The sequence below is a fragment of the Patiria miniata genome, unplaced genomic scaffold (assembly GCF_015706575.1).
Source record: "Patiria miniata isolate m_02_andy unplaced genomic scaffold, ASM1570657v1 HiC_scaffold_6, whole genome shotgun sequence".
Taxonomy (NCBI): Eukaryota; Metazoa; Echinodermata; class Asteroidea; order Valvatida; family Asterinidae; genus Patiria; species Patiria miniata.
This window is the reverse complement of record NW_024037073.1, coordinates 10,829,965-10,835,964: the sequence shown is the minus strand read 5'-3', so window position 1 is coordinate 10,835,964 and position 6,000 is coordinate 10,829,965.

The following is a 6,000-nucleotide window of genomic DNA, read 5'->3' as shown; positions in this document are numbered from 1 at the left end:
TGGCTCAACTTCAAAACATTCCAAAGCTATAGACGTGAAAGCTGGCGATTTCCATACAGGATTGAAACAAGACAAGGACGCCAGTACTGGAGAGAAGACAACATCAGGGCGGGTTAAAGCAGGAGAGTTTGAAGTTGGTGGCTCAACTTCAAAACATTCCAAAGCTATAGACGTGAAAGCTGGCGATTTCCATACAGGATTGAAACAAGACAAGGACGCCAGTACTGGAGAGAAGACAACATCAGGGCGGGTTAAAGCAGGAGAGTTTGAAGTTCGTGGCTCAACTTCAAAACATTCCAAAGCTATAGACGTGAAAGCTGGCGATTTCCATACAGGATTGAAACAAGACAAGGACGCCAGTACTGGAGAGAAGACAACATCGGGGCGGGTTAAAGCAGGAGAGTTTGAAGTTGGTGGCTCAACTTCAAAACATTCCAAAGCTATAGACGTGAAAGCTGGCGATTTCCATACAGGATTGAAACAAGACAAGGACGCCAGTACTGGAGAGAAGACAACATCAGGGCGGGTTAAAGCAGGAGAGTTTGAAGTTCGTGGCTCAACTTCAAAACATTCCAAAGCTATAGACGTGAAAGCTGGCGATTTCCATACAGGATTGAAACAAGACATGGACGCCAGTACTGGAGAGAAGACAACATCGGGGCGGGTTAAAGCAGGAGAGTTTGAAATTCGTGGCTCAACTTCAAAACATTCCAAAGCTATAGACGTGAAAGCTGGCGATTTCCGTACAGGATTGAAACAAGACATGGACGCCAGTACTGGAGAGAAGACAACATCAGGGCGGGTTAAAGCAGGAGAGTTTGAAGTTAGTGGCTCAACTTCAAAACATTCCAAAGCTATAGACGTTAAAGCTGGCGATTTTCAGACTTGATTCAGACAAGACAAGGACGTACATACTGGAGAGAAGTCAACTATTGCAAGTGTAAAAGCAGGAGAGTTTGAAGTTGAGGGCTCATCATCCAAACATCCCAAAGCAATAAACATCAAAGCTGGTGATTTCCAGACTGGATTCAGATTTTATTCGAATCAGTCTGAGATAAAATGCGCGACATCTTCCAGTAGTATTAATTGGATATCTGCATTATCTTGACTTCCTTTTAATTTGAATATGATGTTCATAGTCAGGTGTTTAAATTTTTAGTTTTGTAGCTGTGGCAAAAAAAACCCCAAAATATGTAAAATTTACTGCAATCATCACGAAGAAGGAATCCTTTCCTCTTTAAATTAAGAATGAATGCAAGAGGTCTATCAAAATAGGACGTTTGCATGATTGCATCATTTGACTTCTAATACCAGAATATTTCAAGAATTTTCTTTCACGTTGAAATTTGTATTTTGTCATGAGAACAAGAAAGACAATATTTTAATAAACCAAACAAAGGAAAGTGCGGAAGGGATTCTGGTAGTGAAGGTTCATGACGCAATTATGCAAGTGTCCTATTTTGATTGTCTTTTATTTAGTTCATCACTTAAAATGGAAAGTTTGGCTTAGTTTGGCTTTTTTGTGCTCAGATTTAATCTGGAAGAAATTAACCAATATAGTCATTTAAAAAACTGATCTAACTAGGCGCGATTTTGTACGGTGATAAGGAGCTTTAACAAATGCAACATGTTTTGATATTGGACCACTTCAGCGTGTCCCGCAATACAGTTTTCGGCGAGTAAACGTAATATAAAGACAGAAATTCATAACATTTAAAACTGTTAAATTACGCAAAGTAAGTTAAGCCTAGGATTAGCTGAATCATCTTTAACTAAAAGACAGTCCTTAAGGGGAATTCTAATCCCATTTCTGAGCCCCAATTTTACCCAAATCTCAGTACAGCTTAAAAATCTCATTCCCGTTTGTCTATTGTTTATTATCATGAAACCCAGTCCCAGTGCATAAATTACCATTTCTCAGCCCCCCAGAAAGCGAGTCTCCGACGGACAAATGTAGGACCCTCTTTAAATTTTATATCGTAGCTGAAGATATAGAGAAGAACATTCCTAGGTGAATGCCTATTCTAATTAACGTTGACAATAGGAAATCTGAAATGGCCATATGAAACTGGTAGGGATTGTGGAAGGCGATGCTTACCTCAAAAATATTACAAATGTATATAGTGATAAATGCTAATAAACAGGTGTACATTTTTCTTTGCATAAGTTCGCCAAGAAATTACATTCACAATTTCTATTGGCCCACAGTTCAATCATGTCTGATTTCCCAATTTCAACCTTTCTTGAAGTATGGAATATATTGAAATATTTCTATATTTTTTGGTAACCATGCAGGCCTGCACGAAAAAAACCTCTAAACTTGTTAGTATTGAGCCCGTGCATATCTGCAATGCGGCGTTGTGCAAAAATATTAACTTACCACAGGGAAAACCCAAAGCTTGTATTTGGACGAAATGCGCTTGGCATAAGAATTTTTTAGAATGCTTTATCTAGTATAAATAGATAGTTTATATATGTTTTACTTTATCCCTTAAGTGCTTACTTAATATTATATTCACTGGGCAATGAGTAGAAATTCATGCTCGACTTTGCCGTATAATTATTCAAGTTTTAGTACTCGGTGGAAGACAAATAATACAAAGCACAGTAATTATTCCCTTCGATACCATCCCTTGGCCTTATTCATAAAAAAACTTTGACATTTACTTACTTTATCTTCGAAACGGAAAAGATATTTTTAAAGTGTTTCCACAGTCAAACATATTCGGCGAAAGCTAACCGAACTAGCCTGAATATTTAAAGTCCCGTCATTTCACTCTCTTATAAACTCAGAAGAGAGAAGTAGTCGCTGGTCAATAAACAACCTAAACTCATCCGAACAGCTTAAATTGCTTCATACCAAGAATCACCAGAAAATAAATTTAATAGTAATTGAATAAATAGCTTGGTTAGGGATCTGTTAATTTCCTCTGGAAAGCATTGGCAAAGTAATGAATATTTTGCAAACTATGAGACAAATTAGCTATACCTTTGTTGCATTTGTTATCACTGCTCCTTACTTTGGATATAGTGTGAGCTGCTGATTCACCATCCCAAATGCAATTGAAAATCGGATGATTAAGAATTATTTCTAAAAGCGCTCAAAGGGGCAATTTTCTTGCCTGGTGCTACTGAATTGGCCGAACACCGTTCAACATGACTTACTGAAATGGAAACCTTTATCTTCGTAAGAAGGGATTTCCCCGAGTAACTAGAACATGAGTGAGACGTGATTACTGGCTAGTAACAATTCCGAGAAACGCTATTTTTAGATACTTTGTATACCTCAGAAATTTTCAATTTTCCTAAGATATTTGCTGGAAATATAATTCAGTTCAATTCAATTCAATTTATTCACACACAAAATACTATAACCATGATCATTACAAAAGGAGTGGGGTGCATTATGATACAAATTACATATGGTTATAAATTCAAGTTAATAAAGAAAGGATTAAATATGTGTACATGGCTGTTGAAGTAGTTTAAACTATCGAGTCAACAGCCACTTGGTTACAGTACATGAGCTGGGCCGATAAGTTTTCTATTTGGCGATGGCTTTCAAGATAAAAGCATTGTGTTTAATCATTTAGTGTGGTATGGCTATCATCAGCGATTTCAGTCATTACACTATAGCGATAATTCGATAGATTAATGTATAATGAGCTATTACATAAATTATACGTGTAGATGTAATATTGTGTGTTTTAATTTTTGGATGTGTAAATATACGGGCTACATTAAAGTGAAAACAATAATCTTTTTTACAAGGAATTATAAGTAAAAGTAAAGCACGCAGGATGAGTTTATTAGGATATAAATGACATTGAGAATTACTGCTCGTCGACATGGAACAAACAAATCAATATCGAAGTATAGACAACGACAAGCAGAAAAGTAGTTTTGACAAGCTGCATTAAAGAAGTGTAATTAAAATGATAGTTAAAAATGCTGCTAACAAAAAATACTAAAAACCTACCAAAAACATTAAAATAAATTATATTGCAGCTCTTGAAGCAGCTATTAGTACTTTTTTCGTCGATATGAAAATGCAAAGCACATGTTAAGAATATGCACATGTTATTAATATGAATATGAATGTAATTGCCAGCGTCTTTAGTTTTGAACTAACCCGCGTTGTATTAAAGGCATGAGTTAATTCATTTAGGTATTAATGTATGTTTAAATGTATTAATGGAGTGTAAAACGACCTAATATCAATTTCTCTCGATAATTTTTTGGTTTTATGTGACACTTTTTAGTTTTGCGGCTTTGCCAAGGTTTCGCCCAGAATCTTTGGCAAAAGTGTCATTTTGACCAAGAATGCGTATTATTCAGATGGAATTCAGTATCGAAGTTTTTGAAACAGTCAGAAACGAGAGGCAATGTAGTCTGATGTCAAACTGCTTTAAAGTAATTTAATATTAAAATGATAGTTACAAAAAGGCTGTTTTATGAGCCGTTGTTTTGGGTGTTAAACTTTTCCCAAATGTTTATTTGAGTTAATGACTATAACTTTCAGGTATAGCCTATATTTAATGTAGAACGCGAAGACTCGTGCATGTTGATTCACAGGCTGAATTCATGTATATTAAATACATGTAGCTAGTTGTACAAGCTTGATAACAAATGGAGAGGGAAAACACATTTATATTTCGTTTTCCCCCTGAACATTAGTTATCACTCATTTAATAAGGCGTTTTGGAGTATGTCGTGACGTGTGGCAGTTTGATAAGCATCAAGAGTGTCTGTAGCACTGATTGTGTACAAAAACTAATTACCGAAAAAGGCCTAGATGTCGCCTATTAATATGAATAGAACAATAATTATAATGCATGAATGTAAAAGCAATAAGAAACAAATTCTTTACAATAATAGTACACTAGCAAGCGTTATCGCATTTAACTGAAGTAAAAAGGTGTGGGTGTCTATGTGTTGCAACACTACCGTTCCCGATTATTGCGAATAAGTGGTAAAATAGTTGTTGCTAAGTATGAACAGAACGGATGCAATTTGGTTTAACGTATCTAATAGCCTTTATGCATACTTCTCAAATTTCAATTTTGCTGTATAATGCATAGTATATAGATATTTAACGTTCAAGAAAAATATTGTGAAAGTAATTACTTGTATCACATAGTAGTTTAGTCCGCTGCTATATCAACTACGAACTTAAAATATATATGCCTTTTATCTTCATTCTTATGTTAGCATGCTTCATATATTAGCGTAAAAAAAAATTGAATACTGTAAACAAATATGAAATCATTTTGAAATATATTCAAAATGTGTTCAAATCTCATTTATACAATTGGTAGATTATACACAAGTTTGTTAATTCTGTTAATTTCAAAATCATTGTAAAGATAAAATGGGACTTCACAATGTACAAAGATTCGAATATAATTGAATGTTTTAAGTAATATAAAATAGAATGAAGTTGAAAAGATTGAGTGGAATATTGAGTAACGGCCAAACTAGAGGCACTGGTAGAGATAGCTTTACCTTAATTAAAAATGATGATTAAAAATGTAATTCTTGGTTTAATTCTTCAAATATCGTAGTCAAAGTAAAGCGGCTTCATTGTGAAAGCTGGTAATTAACATAATCAACTGTATCATAATCTGTTTCAGAGTACAATTTGGATATAAAATGTATTTAATTTTAACCCTAAAAGTGCCAATTTAAATAAACCTGAGAGCCGAAGGTGAGGGATATTGCGCACCTCGAATCTCAATTGATCAGTGCCGGTGTAGTGTGAGATTTGGGCTATCATACAAGCACTATTTGGATGCATTACGCATGCACTAGCTAAGATAATAAGGTCAGAAATACTACTTGTATGAGGTTACGTATGAGGTCAGTAACGTCGATCAACGACGATCAGAACGACGGTGCCTGGTAGCGCGTCTGACGTTGCACTCTTCCATGTAGGTTTGATGGGCAAGGCTGCTCCCCTGGTGTAATACACTACGCCAGCCCAACCTGTTGGCTGCAACG